Source organism: Apium graveolens, chromosome 1, assembly GCF_009905375.1.
Source record: "Apium graveolens cultivar Ventura chromosome 1, ASM990537v1, whole genome shotgun sequence".
Classification (NCBI taxonomy): Eukaryota; Viridiplantae; Streptophyta; class Magnoliopsida; order Apiales; family Apiaceae; genus Apium; species Apium graveolens.
The window spans coordinates 35,243,534-35,262,996 of record NC_133647.1 but is presented as its reverse complement, the minus strand read 5'-3'; positions in this window follow the sequence as shown (position 1 = coordinate 35,262,996).

The following is a 19,463-nucleotide window of genomic DNA, read 5'->3' as shown; positions in this document are numbered from 1 at the left end:
ATGGCACAGATTTTACTTTTTTATTAAAATACCTTGCGATTCTCTGCTGATATGCAGCAAGCTTTAATTGAGAGTTTGTCCGGGCTTCGTCTAACAAATCCAAGTGGAGCCCCTGGTTAACTTCTGCATCTCCCTCAACAAACACGTCTCTCCGGAGGGATCCAGCTCCTACCTCCACGGGGACCATGGCCTCATACCCATAAGTCAGCAGAAATGGGGTTTCTCCTGTAGTCGATTTGGGAGTTGTATTGTAAGACCAGAGGACCATGGGCATCTCCTCTGGCCAATCTCCTTTTTTCTCTTCCAACTTTGCCTTCAAGGTATGTTTTATGATTTTGTTTATAGCCTCCAGCTGACCATTACTTTGCGGATGATAAACTGCGGCAAAGTCCTTTTTGATGTTCAAGTCCTCACAAAGTTTCCTCAACTCTCTTCTATCAAACTGCCTCCCATTATCCGAGATGAGTTTATAGGGGATACCGAACCTGCATACTATGGAATTGAAAACAAAGTCCCTTATCTTCTTTGTTGCGATCGTGGCTAGTGGCGTAGCCTCCGCCCATTTGGTAAAGTAGTCCATAGCCACCATGGCGTATTTCACACCTCCCTTTGCTTTGGGCAACTCTCCGATGAGATCGATTCCCCACATGGCAAAAGGCCAAGGACTTGCCAATGAGGTAATGGTAGATGCCGGGGTGTTGAAATAGTTAGCGAATCATTGGCAGTGATCACAGGCCCAGACAAACTTGAAGGCATCTTCTTTCATAGTTGGCCAGTAATATCCTTGTCTGAGTACCTTTAATGCCAACGAACCACCCCCGATTGATTGCTACAAATCCCTTCATGCACTTCTCTGAGAATATAATCTCCCTCTTCTATATCTACACAGCGTAACAGTGGCTGGTTAAACCCTCTCTTGTATAATATCCCATCATATTCAACATACTTTGCATCCTGGTACCGAAGGCATCAAGCCTGTAGTTTGTCTTCTGGTACAACTCCTGTTTGAATATAGTTATGAATGGGGGTCATCCAGCTTTCTCGCGGGATTTCTTGCATCTGAAATACCTCTACCTCTGGAATACTCGGGATTTCCTGGATTTCCAAAGGGATTTGTCCAAGTTGGACGCTGTCCATCTGTGATCCCATCTTGGCCAAAGCATCCGCATTACTATTTTCTTCTCGCGGAAAACTTTCTAGCCTAGCATTTTCAAATTTTTTCAATAGACGTTGCACACATCTCATATATAACTCCGTCCGTGGTCCCCTGGCCTGGAAACCTCCGTTGACTAAATTCACAACCAATTTGGAGTCACTCCGAACTATCAGATTCACAGCCCCCACCTCCAGAGCTACTTTCAGACCGTTGATCAAAGCTTCATACTCAGTGTCATTGTTAGTGACATAAGACTTGAAATGGATAGCACTCATCAAACGGTACCCCTCCGGAGTGATCAAGACAATCCCGGCACCTGATCTACTGTTGTTCACGACCCCATCAACATGTATCATCCACCACGGGTGTGGGAGTTCCTCCCTTTTACTATTATGAGATTTTCCTTGCGAGGAAGGTTCTGCCAATACTATGGCCTTATCATCAACTTCAGAATCAAACTCAAGTATGAAATCAGCCAATGCCTATCCCTTGATTGCCGTGCGAGGAAAATATTCCAAATCGAATTGTCCTAGCTCTACTACCCATTTTAACATTCTTCCCGACGATTCAGGTTTGTGCAAAATATGCCGGAGCGAATAAGCGGTGCGAACTTCTATTCGGTGAGCCTGAAAGTATGGTCTTAACTTTCGTGCTGCAAGAATAAGAGCGTACACCAGTTTTTCCATGTTGGTATATCTGGTTTCTACATCCAGCAACCTTTTGCTCACATAGTACACGGGCCACTGATGGCTTGCTTCCTCCTTCACCAACACCGCGCTGACAGCGTATTCAGATACTACCAAGTAAAGAATCAATGTCTCTCCATCTTCTGGTTTGGCCAACATTGGAGGATTTCCCAACTGCTCTTTGATTTTCAAGAAAGCTTCTTCACAATCAGGGGTCCACACAAAATCCTTCTCCATTCCTTTGATTGCCTTGAAGAATTCCTTGCATCTATCTGATGACTTTGAGACAAATCGATTTAGGGCCGCAATCCTTCCTGTCAGGCTCTGCACTTGTTTAACACTGCTGGGAGATTTCATGTCCAACAGAGCCTTGATTTTTGTCGTGTTGGCCTCAATTCCCCGGTGGTTAACCATGAATCCCAAGAATTTCCCTGATTCTACACCGAATACACACTTCGGAGGATTTAGCTTCATCTTATACTTTCTCAGAATATGAAACATCTCAGCTAAGTCGGCGATGTGATCTTCTGCCTTCTTAGACTTTACGAGCATATCATCCACATACACTTCCATCGTCTTTCCAATCTGCCTCTTGAACATTTTGTTCACCAATCTTTGATAAGTGGAACGACATTGATCAGACCAAATGACATTCCAATATAGTAATAAAGTCCCCTATCAGTAATAAAAGAGGTGTGCTCCTGGTCGGGCCCATACATGGGAATTTGATTATACCCGGAGTATCCATCCATGAAGCTGAGCAAGGCATGTCCTACCATGGCATCGACCAACTGATCAATTCTTGGTAAGGGAAATCTATCCTTTGGACACGCTTAATTCAGATCGGTGAAATCCACATATGTTCTCCATTTACTGTTGGGCATTTTTACCAATACCGGGTTTGCTAGCCACTCTTGGTAGAAGGACTCCCGAATTAGTCCGACATCCAGGATCCTATCTACTTCTTCTGCCAAAGCTATAGCCCTCTCTCCGCTTACGGCCCTGCGCTTTTGTCAAACCCCTTTATGCTTGGGATCGATATTCAAATGGTGGCACATTACCTCTGGGTCAATTTCTACCATATCAGAATGGTTCCATGCAAATACGTCAAGGTTCGCTAAGAGAAATACCGAAAGACCTTCCTTCAACCTTGGTGCCAACTAAGATTCTATTCTTAAAACTTTGCTTGGATCTTTTTCGTCGACAGGGATTCCAATTGTATCTTCTGCTGGCCCCATCTTCTCCGTTGGCATTGGTATCCGGGTTGGGCGAATCATGGTTTTCATTGTTATGTAGAGAAGGCGCATTCCCTTTAAGAGGAGCGTCGACTTCTTTAGAAGGCGCGCCCTGCATTGCAGGGGCATCAACTTTCTTGATATATTTCACGGGCAAGGGCGCTCGTTCTGGAAGAAGGGCATCCACCTTATGCTCACCTTGTTCGAGGCTTTGCAAGATGTCGAATCTTCCTACTAATCATTCTCCATTAAAATCTGCTTGGACTATAGTGTTTGAGGCCTCCTCCTCTTCCAACATCTCAATTCTGATTGTGTCTTCCAAGAACAACGTTGTTGGGGGCAGCCCAGAGGGGCGCTCGTCTTCTTGCTGGGGGCATTCCCCTGGAGGTCTCTGACCACGGACACCGCCTTTCCTGTAAATATGCTACAGAAAGGAGTTCTTCAATAGAGTACCTGCACCAAATAAGTTAGTAACAATATTCTCCATCTTCCTTGAATCTTCGACAGAACCCATCCAAGTAATCATGTTGAAGGCTCACCATAGGAAGGAATTCCTCACCCTTTTTTCAACAATTGGGCGCGCCTCCTCACCATGCTTGAGGGCGCGCCTTTAATGCGTGGTCAACCACAACTGTCAATCAACCATCCAATCTATGGGGCGCGTCCTGATTTCGCAAAGGGCGTGTCGTCTTTCCTTTTATGGAATGGCAATCTTATTTGTTCCTTAATTTTAGGCGTTTCTTCTTCGATTTTGCCTATTTTATCAATCTTAATCTGAATATTATTTATACCAATTTTTGGGCATACCACTTAGTTCACATGTAACAAAATAGATCAAATTTTCTTGTATTCTCTCAAGATAGAAGCTGAGTTATTATATTGTTAAGAACACGAAATTTGTAGCAAGGAAAACTTAATTAATACAAATTAAGTGAGTTTTGAAATACTGTGCTTGTTGATTTATTTCTCTAACACAATTTCTCTGGAAATATAAACTGCTTTGTTCACATAATATCCAAACAAGATTAAAAATGCTAAAAATCCAAGAAACACATTCACCCCCCCCCCGTGTTGCATTCAATATCTAATAAGTAGTATCAGAGCAAAATATAAAAGTAAACAGATAAAGATCTTGGAAGAGTGAGTGCACAAAAGATAAGCAGTATCAAGATAATATCCTTTGATAAAATCAACTATACACTTTGGAAGAAAAAAATGATGTTGTTCGTAAAGATGGCCAACCCAATGTACATTCAGATTCTCAAGAATGGCCCTTTTCCCATGGAAAGGGTTGATGAATCTACTTTTGGAGACATGGTAATTCCAGCTCATTATTCCCCTAAAGACCCCTTAAAATACACTGAACTTGAAAAGGAAAAAGTCTCTCTGGATAGCGGCCTGCAACTAATTCTGATAGAGGCACTTGATAATTTTATGTACAACAATATTGCCAACTGTGATACAACCAAACAGATTTCAGAGAAGATTGAAATTTTGTGTGAGGGTACCGAGGGAGTAAGATCAAATCAAAGGAGAATAATGGTGTATCAGTATGAGGGTTTCATAGCAAAGCCTAAAGAAGGAATTACTGATTTTTTTGAAAGATTCAACAAATTGATAAATGACTTGCAAATTCATGATAAATATTATGAAGTTGAGGAGGTCAACCTAAAGTTCTTGCTAGCTCTTCCTGACCACCTTGAACAGAAAATATCAGCTATTAGAGAAGGAAGAGACTTAAGCAGAATAACACTAGAAGTTTTGTATGGGATCTTGAAAACATATGAGTTTGAAATATTGCAAAGAAAGTCATTAAAGGCAAGACAAGAACATTTGGTTGATGGTTCCAGTGCCTTAGTTGTCAATGACAGTGAAGCAAGTAAAGATGAAAAAAATACTCAAGCTCCAGTCATTCATGCTGTGGAGCAAAAGAACAATGGACCTCGGAAACAAGTTGTTTTGGAGCTAGAGGGAGATAAATTCTACCCCTTGATGAGCTAGATGAGATGGATCAATCTATGGCTTACCTAGTTAGAAAATTTTCTAAAATAAGCGTCAAAAATCCAAGGTTTTAAAGAGCAAGGGACAATCCTCAAGTAGCAACAATTGGAAACTAAAAACTCAGTATAACTTAGCTAGCAAAGGTGGCTACAAGACTGAATCTGATAGGGATAAATAAATTATGATTGTATAATTAAATACTGCATTAATTGTACAAGTTGTGGACTGCTAGGCCCAATAAAAAGATATATGATACTTAGACCAGAAAGGTTAAGCCTGATGGACCAGATCAGGCCTGATGGAATAAAAAAGGCCCAAAAGCCCTGATTATTAATTAATTTCGTAATTAATTAATAAGGGAAAAATCAGATGTTGAGAAGAGTCCCGATAAGGATATAAATCCTTAGAGATTAGCCTCAAGGGGACCTAAAAGGATAAGGAATCAGTTTCCTACTATCTAGGACTCCAAAGTCCATTCTAATTATGAGACTTGCCCACCAAGTCTCCTATACCAAGTCCAATTCAAGGACTCCCAACATCTATATAAGGGGCCTCACCCCACAAATCAGAACTACGTTTTTTGGCTTGATTCTCTAATTCACAGAGATAAGTAGGCATCTCGTAAAGGCAGATCGAGCCACGAAACACGAGAGCAGCCATTAAAGGCCTTGAGCTCCCGAATCTTAGTAATAAATACAGCAAATAATAACCTTAGTTTTTTATCCATAACATTTGGCGCCGTCTGTGGGAAAGCACAACAACAACCATGGCGAGAACACGGAGAACAATTAGAGCTCTAGAGGAAGGAACACCATCAGAGACAATCCAGGTGATTTCGTCCACCGTGGAGGTTCCTCCCCATTCGACTTATGCATCTACTCAGGGGGAAGCCCAGATAGGGGCAACTCAACCTCAGCCACAAGGGACAACTCCCCCGACTATTCAAGGTATGAATCTTCAAGTTCAACAAGTACATATACCTATGAATTATCGACCCGTCGGGTATGAATATTCAACTATTGTTACTACTAACCCCCCTTATGGGATGCCCCTTCACCCTGAGGTTGGAGGAAGCGGATATGTTGGGCGAAGCGAAGCACGAGGGCAGTCGCCCCCTATATACGAGGTTTGGGTCCTATCCCTGAGGATCGGGAATTTTCTGGTCCTTACACTGAGAGAGACTCTGAATCTTCGGATGATGAAGTGGCCCCGAGAAGGAGGCATCCTGGAAAAGAGCCAATGGCCGATGGAAGGCAACGCCCCCAAAGCACCCCAGGGACGAATTCCCAAGAAGTGCAGGAAAGGATCAGGGCTTATGAGGCTGAAATCCAAAGGCTGAGGCGTGATTTGGAGGCTCACCAGGCCACCAGACCCCAGATACCTCCTAGGGGGAGAAATCCTCCTCCTGTCATAGACCTGGATGGTCCGGTACGAAGAAGGGCTGCTGTCCCAAGAACTGATCCAAGCAATCTCCTTCCCCTTGGAGATCCTGATGATCCAACTCCACCCTTCACAGAAGAGATAATGAATGCCCATATCTCAAGGAAATTCAAGATGCCCACTATCAAAGCCTATGATGGCACGGGAGACCCCGCTAATCATGCTAGGACATTCTCTAATGCACTGCTGCTGCAACCCATGAATGATGCTATAAAGTGTCGGGCCTTCCCTCAAACCCTGTCGGGTATGGCTCAAAGATGGTACAGTCGTCTTCCCCCAAATTCTATTGGATCGTTCAGAGAATTAAGTCAGGCTTTTATTAAGCAATTCATCAGTGGAAGAGTCCATGAGAAAAGTTCAGCATCTCTTATGAGTCTTGTGCAAGGAGCTAAGGAATTCTTGAGAGATTACCTGAATCGTTTCACAAAGGAGGCTTTAAAAGTCCCGGACCTTGATGATAAGGTAGTCATGATAGCACTGCAACAAGGCACCAGGGATGAGTTTTTTAAGATGTCCTTGGCCAAACGCCCCCCTGAAAGCATGTTGCAGCTCCAGGAGAGGGCAGGAAAGTATATCAAAGTTGAAGAAAGCATGAGGAAGACCGTAGTAAGTAATGAGCCCACTGGAGGCAAGAAGCGGAAAACTGATTTAGAATATATTACAAAAGACAAATATCCTAGAACTGAACAAAACCCTGATTCAACCCCCAAGAGGGGAGGACCTGGGCAAAAGTTCACTGAATACGCTAAGCTGAATGCTCCTAGAAGTCAGATTTTGATGGAGATTGAGAAAGACAGAGATATTCGCTGGCCTAAGCCCTTGAAGGCTGATCCCGCCAAGTTAGATAAGGCCAAGTATTGCAGGTTTCACAAAGATGTTGGCCATGACACCGATGAGTGTAGGCAATTGAAAGATGAAATTGAGTTTTTGATTCGAAAAGGAAGATTAAACAAGTATACTGGAGATGGAGGGGACAGAAATAATAATGGAAGGAAGAACTTTGAAGATCGTAGGAGGGACCAAGACCATCAGGGGCGGAATCCCCAACCTAGAGGGCCGGTTATAAATGCAATTTTTGGAGGACCGCGACGCCCTCGAGGGCCTGTGATAAACACGATCTTTGGAGGTCCGACTGCTGCTGGATTGTCCAAAAATTCCAGAAAGGCATATACTAGGGAGGTTATGCATATTATTGGAGAAGCCCCAAAGAGGGCCAAGATAGAAGTAACATTGGCTTTTGATGATTCTGACCTAGAGGGTGTGAAGTTTCCCCATGACGACCCGCTGGTCATAACACCGATAATAGGAAATAGCCCGGTTAAGAGGGTAATTGTGGATAATGGTGCTTCTGTGGATATCTTGCTCCACGACACCTTTCTAAGAATGGGGTATAATGACTCCCAGTTGACACCAACCAACATGCCGATATATGGATTTGCTGGAGTAGAATGTCCTGTGGAAGGGATAATAAAATTGCCGACCACCATAGGTACGGAACCAAGGCAAGCAACGCAGATGCTGGATTTCGTGGTGGTAAAGGCTAGTTCAACTTATAATGCTATCATGGGGAGAACAGGGATACATGCCTTCAAGGCAGTCCCCTCTTCCTACCATTCAGTCATGAAGTTTCCCACCCGAAACGGGATTGGAGAAGAGAGAGGAGATCAAAAAATGGCTAGAAGCTGTTATGTGGCCTCTTTGAGGGCAGATGGAGTCGGGGGGCAGGTTCTTCCTATTGAAGATATGGATGTTCGAGAAAATGATGAGAATAGAGGAAGGCCAGCAAAAGAATTGGTTTCGGTTCCTTTAGACCCCGAGAATCCTGAGAGGATGACTTTCATTGGAGCCACATTAAAGGAGCCCCTTAGAGGGAAGTTAGTGAAATTTTTGCAAGAAAATAGTGATGTGTTTGCATGGTCAGCAGCTGATATACCAGGCATAGACCCGGAGTTAATTACTCACAAGCTAAATGTGGATCCAAGCCGGAAGACAGTGAAACAAAAGAAAAGAAATTTTGCCCCGAAAAGACAAGAGGCTATAAAACAGGAAGTAGAAAAGCTCTTAGAGGCTGGTTTTATTGAGGAGATTCAATTTTCGGAGTGGTTAGCAAACCCTGTAATGGTGAAGAAGGCTAATGGAAAGTGGAGGATGTGTATAGACTTCACTGATCTGAATGATGCATGCCCCAAAGACTGTTTTCCGCTGCCTAGAATTGATACTTTGATTGATGCCACTGCTGGACATGAGATGCTGAGTTTCATGGATGGATTTAGCGGATACAACCAGATCAAAATGCATAAGGATGACATTCCAAAGGTATCATTTATCACTGACTTTGGTGTTTATTGTTATCTTGTTATGGCGTTTGGTCTCAAGAATGCAGGAGCCACCTATCAAAGGTTGGTGAATAGAATTTTTAAGGATCTTATTGGTAAGACTATGGAAGTCTATGTTGATGACATGTTAGTCAAGAGTCTAGTAAAGACTGATCATATAACCCATTTAAGGGAAGCTTTTGAAGTCCTGAGGTACCACAAGATGATGTTGAATCCTACGAAGTGTGCTTTCGGAGTAGGATCTGGAAAATTCTTGGGACTGATGGTCTCAAAGAGGGGAATTGAGGCTAACCCGGATAAAATAAAGGCGATCCTGGACATGGAACCACCAAAAACTGTTAAGGATGTTTAGAAGCTTACAGGAAGGGTTGCTGCGCTAGGACGATTCATCTCCAAGTCGGGGGACAAGTGTTTGTCATTCTTCAAATCGCTAAAGAGCATCAAAGACTTTGTATGGAGTGAGGAAAACCCAAAGGCATTTGAAGAGTTAAAGAAGTATATGGCCCAGGCCCCATTGTTGGCCAAGCCAGTTCTGAGTGAAATTTTATTCTTGTACTTGGCTGTTTTATAGAGCGCCTTAAGCGCGGTGTTGGTTAAGGAAGAACTGAAAGTCCAGAAACCCGTATACTATGTCAGCAAAATTTTGCATGGTGCTGAGTTGAATTATTCAACTATTGAGAAATTCGCTTTAGCCTTGGTAATGGCTTCAAGAAAGCTGCGTCCTTATTTTCAAGCTCACCAGATTGAAGTGCTAACAAATCAGCCACTGAGAAATATCATTCACAGTCCCAAGGCAAGTGGGAGACTGATTAAGTGGGCAATAGAGTTGGGAGAGTTTGATCTCAAGTATAAGCCATGTACGGCTATAAAAGCCCAGGCACTAGCTGACTTCGTGGTGGAATGTACCATACCCAACCAAGAAGTCGGGGGGCAGGAAGATACCATACCTCAAGACAAGGGAGTCGACAATGGGGACAGGGAGAAGGATGATAAGGAGAAAGAATATTGGGTTCTCTATTTTGATGGAGCATCAAAAACAAATTCCAGTGGAGCAGGGTTGGTTTTGTAAAGCCCTGATGGATTCTTAATTGAGTATGCTATGAAGCTAGACTTCCCAACCACAAACAATGAGGCAGAGTATGAAGCCCTAATTGCTGGCCTTGGTCTAGCCGGGACACTTAGAGTCAAAAACTTAAAGGTCCGTGGAGACTCGAAGCTGATCATATCCCAGGTAAAGGGAGAATTTGAGGCAAGGGATGATACGATGGCTAAGTATGTTCGCCTAGTAAGGGCTGTGATGACCCAATTTAATGAATGCCATGTTGAACACATTCCAAGGGAAGAAAATGCTAAAGCAGATGCGCTATCAAAGTTTGCTTCATCTGAGATTGAAGAAAGTTCAGGAAGTGTGTACTTCCGTGTTTTGAAGACACGAAGCATAGATGTTAAGCTTGTGGCTCCCATAGGCTTGGGGACGTCATGGATTGATTCCATCAAGGCTCACATTCAGACCGGTTGGTTGCCAAGCGATGCAACTGAGGCACGGAAGTTAACTATTCGAGCACTAAGGTACTCCTTGATAGATGGAATTCTGTATAAGAGATCTTTCGTGGTTCCTTACTTGAGGTGTCTCAGGCCCGACGAGGCACGCTTGGCTCTTGAGGAAGTGCATGAAGGTATTTGTGGGCAACACTTGGGGGGCAGGGCCTTGGCTCATAAGATAACCCGTTTAGGCTTCTATTGGCCAGAAATGATGGCTGATGCCAAAGAATATGTGAAGAAGTGTGATCGCTGTCAGAAGCATGCACCAGTTGTTAGACAACCCCCGAGATGCTGACCTCTATCAACTCGCCTATTCCCTTTTCCATGTGGGGGATGGATATTCTAGGGCCTTTTCCTATGGCCACGGCACAAAGGAAATTTCTGATTGTAGCCATTGATTATTTCACCAAGTGGATCGAAGCCAAACCCTTGGCCAAAATCACAACTAAGCAGGTTGCACAATTCCTGTGGGAAAACATTATGTGCCGATATGGAATTCCCCGTATCCTCGTCACTGACAATGGAACACAATTCAACAATGAGGAATTCAAGAAGTATTGTGAAGAAAATGAAATTGAGTTATGATTCACCTCTGTGGCTCACCCGCAAGCCAATGGGCAAGCAGAGGTAGCAAATCGGATAATCCTGGATGGACTAAAGAAGAGGATCGAGAAGTCAAGAAATAATTGGGTGGATGAGATACTTCCAATTTTATGGGCCTACAGGACTACCTGTAGAGTCACGACAGGAGCAACTCCCTTCATGTTGGCATATGGGGCAGAAGCAGTAGTTCCAGTAGAGATATCACATTCCTCTCCAAGGATTCAGGCTTTTAATGCAGAAGAAAATGAGGAAGGGCAGAGGTTAGCCCTAGATTTAATCGATGAAGTGCGAGATAAAGCACATGCAAAGATAGTAGAATGTCAGAAAAAGGCTTCATTCTACTACAACCTAAGGGTTAAAGAGAGGTTTTTCAAACAAGGTGACCTAGTCTTGAGAAAAATAGAGGCTTCTGGTGTCGGACAGAAAGGAAAGCTTGCCCCAAATTGGGAAGGGCCGTACAGAGTCAAGAGCGTTCAGGGTAGAGGAACCTACAAGCTGGAAACTATGGAAGGTTTTGAAGTCCCGAGGACCTGGCACGCACAAAACCTGAAGGTTTACTACGTGTAAGATAGGCGAAGTACGATTCTCACTTGTCATTGTGACAAGTAGGTTTAAAAGCACCTTGAAGCTTTGCTTGCGTAGGATTTTATATTCCAGTAGAATTTACATTGTCTAGTTATTGTTGATTAGGGTCGAACCCATGCTGTGTAAGGTTTTGGAAAACCAGACTTCATATTAAAGAGTTTGAAATTATTTCTATCTAAGGATGTTTAAAGTTCAAATGCGTATTAAGATTGTAAAGTTAAAACAGAAAGAGGCAAGAAAAGCAACATATGAAATATAACCCCGAAGGGTAACAAGTTTAGATATGAATAAAGTTCAAAAAGAAGATATACAAAAAGTTAGGCCTTAGAAGGCTGAGATTCCTCAGAACCACTATCCGAAGTCTCCTCGGAAGTCTCAGTCGTTCCTTCGGACGTCTCGGTTGTCCCCTCCGAAGTCCCTGTAGAAGTTCCCTCTGCAGGAGATGCTGGCTGTTGAGGCGCTGCTTTTGGAGGCTCTTCCACCCTAGCCTTCTTAGCGACAGGCTCAAACTCCTCTTCAGAAGAATCTTTCTCCTCTCCATCCTTGATCATAACAACAAGCTTCTCAGTAACACCTCCAAGCTCTGGAACCCGCACAGGGTAAGGAAAGGGGGACTGCTCAAGGACCTCTGGAAACTCATCCTGGATGGCCTCCACAGCAGCATCCCAGCCCTCTTTATAGCTAACTGGGTGAAGAAGGGCATCATGCTCCACCATCAAGTCCTTGAATTCTTGGGTGTCCATCCAGCCATCAAAGGCTTTGTCCTTCTGCGCCTTCAGAATGACATTTTCGGCCCGGGCCGTCTCCAGGTCAGAAGTGGAAGAGGCTAGTTGAGCTTCAAGGGCCTCTATTTTTTGGTTGGCCTCCTCCAACTTCTTGTTGGCATCTTCCAGGCCAACCTTCCAAGCCTTAGCTTGGTGAATGGCCCCTTGGAAATGGGCGTTAGCCTGCAAGAAAAACAACGAAAGTTTAGAAAAGAAACATGGAAAGATAAGTATGAAGGGCATAAGTAAAGGACGTACCGTCGCCAGAGCCTGGGCTCCAAATAGCTCATTCCCCTCTAAGTCCTGTTGAAGGACAAAATCTTGATAATCCACCGGGGAGATGGAATGCTTAGACCATTCCTTGGACAGCGCCGTGCTGCCCACAATAGAGTCCTTGCCCCGGATCCCCCAAGCAGGTTGAAAATAGGCCCCTGGCCTCTGCTTGGTGCGCAGAACTTGGCTGGGGCCTTCCTCATCTGGCTCCGTTGCTTGAAGAAGGAACTCGGGGAAGCGGTCACCCAGTCGAGGGTCTTTAAAGATCTTCCCGGCCCTCTTCATCCTGGTTGTCTCCAGGTCCTTCGGCTTGGTAGCCTCCTCAATCTTTTCAGCCACTGCAACAAACAAAGTCAGTTGAAAACCAATGAAATAAAAGTGCAGGAAATAAAGGAGGTAAGAAAGGGAACTTACTTTTCTTATGAACGGGCGAAAGGCCGCGTTCTACCAGGACGGTCTCCCGGATAAGGTCCCGAGAATGGGAAGTACCGTTGTCTTGCGTAAGGAGGTTGAAACCTCTAGCCTCCTCCTCAGACAAAGTTATGTCATTTGGGCTCCCGTCCACGGCCAGCCCAAAGGATGATCGAAACAAGGAGCCCCAATCTCCACCTTCCCAAATAACAAACAAAAAATCTTTCTTCCACCCCAAGTTGTTGTCAGGGATGGACTTCCCTTTCACGATATGGGGGATAGTGGGGCGCTGGTTGATAGAAACCCAACCCGGACTTTTATCAGGGCTGTTTTTGAACTGAAAAATCTTCCTGAATACAGCAATAGATGTGGGGACATTGTGCTTGGCGCATTGCGACAGATAGCACAGAATCAACCTCCAGGAATTAGGGGGAAGTTGGCAAGGGCTGATGCCCACATCAGCCAGTAGCAAAGGAATGAATGGATGAAAAGGGAGTCTAATACCTGCCCTTAGAGTATCCCTATAGACGCATAGCGCGTCCTTCTTCCACTGACAGGCCCTGTCGGCCGGACCCGCAAGAACCAGCTTAAAAGGCTCCTTGATTTTGAAGCAGCTGCTCAACTTTTCAAGCTCCTTGGGATCCCGTAAAGCACTAATATGATCGTGCGCGTCCAGATGCGCATCAGACGGGTACTCGTCCCCTCGAGTGTTGATCATGTCGATTAAGGAAGTATACCTCGATCGAATAGGAAAATCGTTGGACTTTCTAGCCACGTTCATCTTGGCCAAGCGAGTCATTCTTTTGTCAGCCATCTGAAAAAAGTAAGGGGCACATAAATAGGCAATCTTAAAATGGCACACAATGGAAAAATAGACACGAAAAGCAAATGGAGGAATCTTACCTGAAGAAGCGCTCCTGAAAAAGGCTTTGAGCTCCGACTTGCTGTTATTGCTCTGAGAATCTTAGCAGGAAGATAAAGAAGAAAACTAAGAAATGAGAAAGTGAGGAGTAATATCCTTTCCTCATTCCTTTATATAAGAGGAAAAGGAAGTTGAAGGGACGAAAAGCCCATTGAGAACAAAGGCCCATAAGAAAAGGCCCAGAAAAAGGAATATTCCAGAATATTCCTAGGAATTCTAGAGCATTCTAAACAGGGTGTATTAAGCCCAGTAATATTTGAAAAGCCCAATAAAGAGGCCCAGTAATATTTGAAAAGCCCAATAAAGAGGCCCAGTAATATTTGAAAAGCCCAATAGAAAAAGCCAGGCCCAAATCCAATTAGGATTTGGAAAATTCAATTTTAGCCCTAAAAAATGTAAGGACCAATGGAGAAGGCTAGAAAAAGACCAGAATCCAGGTCTAGATCCAGGTCGTGAATCCTGCCCGAAATCTTTCGAGCAGACACCCGAAAATAACGGGTAATAAAGACCAGAATTCAGGTCGAAATCCAGGTCGTGAATCCTACTCGAAAACTTTCGAGCAGGCACCCGAAAATAATAGGCAAAAAAGACCAGGATTCAGGTCGAAATCCAGGTCGTGATCCTTGCCCGAAATTTTTCGACTAGGCTCACGAAAACAACGGAAAAAATAGGATAAAATTGAAGTCGAAATTTCGACCAGGAATGAGGTCGAATTAGCCAAGCATCTTTCAGGAATAAAGATTAAAAACCCAGGTCGAATTTCGACTAGAATCCTGGTCGAAATCCAGGTCGTGGATCCTAGTCGAAATCCTTCGACCAGAAATCAAGAAAACCAAAGAATTTTCGACCAGGATTCAGGTCGAAATTTCGACTAGGATCCTGGTCGAAATCCTAGTCGATGGGCTCAAGATCAGAAGCTAAAAGTGGGGAATTGACGACCTAGATCCAGGTCAAAATTTCGACTAGGATCCTGGTCGAGATCCAGGTCGTGAATCCTAGTCGAAATCCTTCGACCAGGATGACAAGGCTGACCCCTATTTTCGACTAGGATCCAAGTCGAAATTTCGACTAGGATCCTGGTCGAAAAAGGGCTGGAAATCTGAAAAATCCCGAAAAATTAGGGAAAATCCCAGAAAATTAGGGAAAAATCCCAGAAAATTAGGGAAAATCCCAGAAAATTAGGGAAAAATCCCAGAAAATTAGGGAAAATCCCAGAAAATTAGGGAAAATCCCAGAAAATTAGGGAAAATCCCAGAAAATTAGGGAAAAATCCAGAAAATTAGGGAAAAATCCCGGAAATAAGGGAAAAATTCCTGGAAATTAAGATAATTCCTGAATAAAAGGAAAATTCATTGTAAATGTGTAGGTCGCTCCACACTTTACGGAAAAACGAAACCCTGTAAGGGAACGAATAGACTTAACTTCTGCAAAACCTAATCAATGTTTCCCAAAAGTTGGGGGGCAAATGATAGGGATAAATAAATTATGATTGTATAATTAAATACTGCATTAATTGTACAAGCTGTGGACTGCTAGGCCCAATAAAAAGATATATGATACTTAGACCAGAAAGGTTAAGCCTGATGGACCAGATCAGGCCTGATGGAATAAAAAAGGCCCAAAAGCCGTGATTATTAATTAATTTCGTAATTAATTAATAAGGGAAAAATCAGATGTTGAGAAGAGTCCCGATAAGGATATAAATCCTTAGAGATTAGCCTCAAGGGGACCTAAAAGGATAAGGAATCAGTTTTCTACTATCTAGGACTCCAAAGTCCATTCTAATTATGAGACTTGCCCACCAAGTCTCCTATACCAAGTCCAATTCAAGGACTCCCAACATCTATATAAGGGGCCTCACCCCACAAATCAGAACTACGTTTTTTGGCTTGATTCTCTAATTCACAGAGATACGTAGGCATCTCGTAAAGGCAGATCGAGCCACGAAACACGAGAGCAGCCATCAAAGGCCTTGAGCTCCCGAATCTTAGTAATAAATACAGCAAATAATAACCTTAGTTTTTTATCCATAACAGAATCTATTGATAAATCAAAGATAAGGTGCTTTAACTGTGATAAGTTTGGTCACTTTGCTATTGAGTGCAAGAAGCCAAAGAAAGTGAAGCTCTCTTGAAGAAAGCCAGAGGATAAAGCCCATCTGAAATTGGAAGAAAAGTATAAAGCTCTCTTGAATAAATAACAGCTTAAGGCTTATATAGTTGAAGGCAAGAGTTGGAATGACACTGATGAAGAATATGAGAATGAAGAGTTTGGAAATTATGCAATTATGACTCTTGAGCAAGGAGAATCATCCTCTTCAAAATCAGATTGAACCAACATTAACTACCATTGATTTAATACAAGCCAATATAAAGAAACTATTAAAAAGATAAGTATATAGATGTTTCATATCCACACAAGAATGGTGGATGCTATTGAAGAAGTTAGTAGACTCTCAAAGATAAATGAGAAGCATAAGATTGGGAAACAAGAATTGGAAATGCAGCTTCTTGAGCTTAAAACTATCAAGCAAGAAAATGAATATTTGAAAAATAAGCTCAAGTGTGTAAGTGAAATTGAAGCTGTGTTGAGGGAAAAACTGGAGAAGAATGAGGTGAATTTAAAGTCTTTTAGAAATGCATCTCAGTTGGTTGGACAACACCATGTGCTAATATAGTTATTGGTTTGGACTATGATGCCTTGAACAACAATAAGAAAAATGAAGGTGACAAAGGTAAAGCAATTGCAAATCAAGATGTCCCAGTTATGCTGAGAATAGTTGATGCACCTTTGTTCAAGGCATGTGTCATCAATTTTAGTGAGGTTGAGTTGGTCATCAAACAAGAACTTGCAGATGAAGATAATGAAAAGAAGAATGAAGAAACCACTCCTACTGCTGAAATTAAAAAATAATCCCATGGGTTAGTCAAGTTTCAAAGACACCAACCAAGAATGAGAATGCAGGAAAGAAAAAGAAAAACATGAATGGGAAAATTGGAGTAAATAAGAGCAATAACTTTGCATTTGTAGTAGATGCTCCCAGGAAACAATGTCAAAAGTATGGCTCTATAAATCACCTAACTCACCTTTGTAAAAAGGCTGTTAGTGAGCCAAAAGTGGGAGCATGCAAATACAATGAAGCAAAGGCTGAATATCCCTATTCCCTCTATGACAAATTTGATTGCATTCCTTGCAATATGAAAGTAATGACAAGTTGACATAAACTGAGAGTAGATCTCAAAGAAGTTAAACTTGGGTGTATAGCTAAAAAGGAAAATGCAAATCAATCTTTGAACACTGTCGAATCATCAAATTCTACTTCTACAACTTCTGTAAAAATTAAAAATGTACCCAACACTTCTTGGGTAGATAAATACACTTAATCCTTATCGTGTGCAGGGAAAAATGAAGAAAGCCATATGGCTCATAGACAGTGGATGCTCCAGGCATATGACAGGTGATAAAGCCATGCTATCCCAATTTGAGGAAATGGTTGGCCCATTGGGGACTTTTGGAGACAACAACAAAGGATTCACAATAGGATATGTCAAGTTAGGTTCTGGAAATGTTGTCATTGAAGATGTAGCACGGGTAGCTGGTCTTGAGGTGAATCTCCTGAGTGATAGTCAATTCACATATAGAGGATTCAAAGTTTCATTTGACAAAGGAGATTACTCAATTATTAGCAAAAAGACTGGTGAACTTGCTTTGAAAGGAGCAAGAAAAGGAAGCTCGTTTGTTGCAGTTTTATAATCAGAAAATAAGGATGGTATATGTTGTTTCTACACCAAGGCATCTATTGAGCAAAGCAAGTTGTGGCACAAGAAACTCTCTCACTTGAATTACAAAACAATTAATACCTTGGTTAAAAAGGAATTAGTGAAAGACATGCCAAATTTGGAATTTGCTCAAGATAAAGTTTGTGAGGCTTGTCAAAAAGGAAAAATGAAAAGGTCTAGTCATAAAAGCAAGCTGTGAATTCCATAAGTGCACCTCTGCAACTTATTCACATGGACTTGTTTGGACCAGTTAATGTCATATCTATTTCTAGAAAGAAATATGCACTTGTGATGGTGGATGACTACTCAAGGTACACATGGGTAGAGTTTATGCATTCAAAGGATGAAACTCCACATATCAGTATTGAACACATCAACACAAGCAACATAATAAGATTAACACAGGAAACAGAATGAATGAAGAGTCAACTGAGCAAGTGAATCACGAGAAAGAAAACTCATCCCAAACACCTGAATTTTATAGCACAAACTCAGGGGGAGAAAGAGGAGAAAGTTCTGCAAGTCATGCCAATGGTAAAGAAAATGTGGAAAGTTCAAGTCAACAAATTCACACCAGGAAATGGGATAAGAGTCACACAAGAGATGCAATTATTGGTTATTCAAATGCTGGAGTGAGGCGTAGAAGTGCAACTGCAAATGAATGTCTACACACATGCTTTCTGTCACAAATTGGGCCCAAGAAAACTAAGGAAGCTCTAGTGATCCTGACTGGATATCTACTATGCAAGAAGAGCTAAATCAGTTTGAAAGAAACAAAGTTTGGAAGTTGGTTCAGGCACCAAAGAACATAAGCATAATTGGAATAAAGTGGGTATACAGGAACAAATGGATGAAAATGGAATTGTAACAAGAAACAAAGCAAGGTTGGTTGCTAAAGGCTACTCACAGGAAGAAGGAATTGATTATGATGAAACTTTTGTTCCAGTTACAAGACTTGAAGCAATAAGGATCTTTCTTACATTTGTTGCACACTCAAATTTCAAAGTGTATCAAATAGATGTTAAGAGTGCATTCATTACTGGTGAGTTGGCAGAAGAAGTCCATGTGCAACAGCCACCTGGCTTTGAAAATCCAGAATTTCCAGATTTTATCTACCAACTACTCAAGGCTCTTTATGGATTAAAGCAAACACCTAGAGCTTGGTATGACACATTGTAATAATTTCTGCTAAAATATGGATTCACTAGAGGAACAATTGACAAGACTCTATTCTACAAGCAGCATGGTGGTGATATGATCCTAGTACAGATCTATGTGGATGATATCATTTTTGGTTCTACAAATGAAAATTTATGTCAAAGATTCTCAAGACTCATGCAGAGTGAATATGAGATGACAATGATGGGAGAATTATGTTACTTTCTTATGTTACTTTCTTGGACTTCAAGTCAGTCAAAGAAGTGATGGAATCTTCATCATCCAAACCAAGTACGTTAAAGATTTGTTGAAGAAATTTGGAATGGTTGATTGTTCACCTGCATCAATATCTATGTCTACAGCTACAAAGTTGGATGAAGATAAGAAAGGAAAAAGTGTAGACATTTCAGGTTATAGAGGAATAATTGGATCTTTGTTGTACTTAACTGCTAGTAGACCAGACATCAAGTTTACAACTTGTTGGGAATATGTTGTGAACTTGATGATTACATTAACAAAACACCTTAGTAGATTTAACTTAGTGAATATTGTAGCACTCGATGGATGATCAA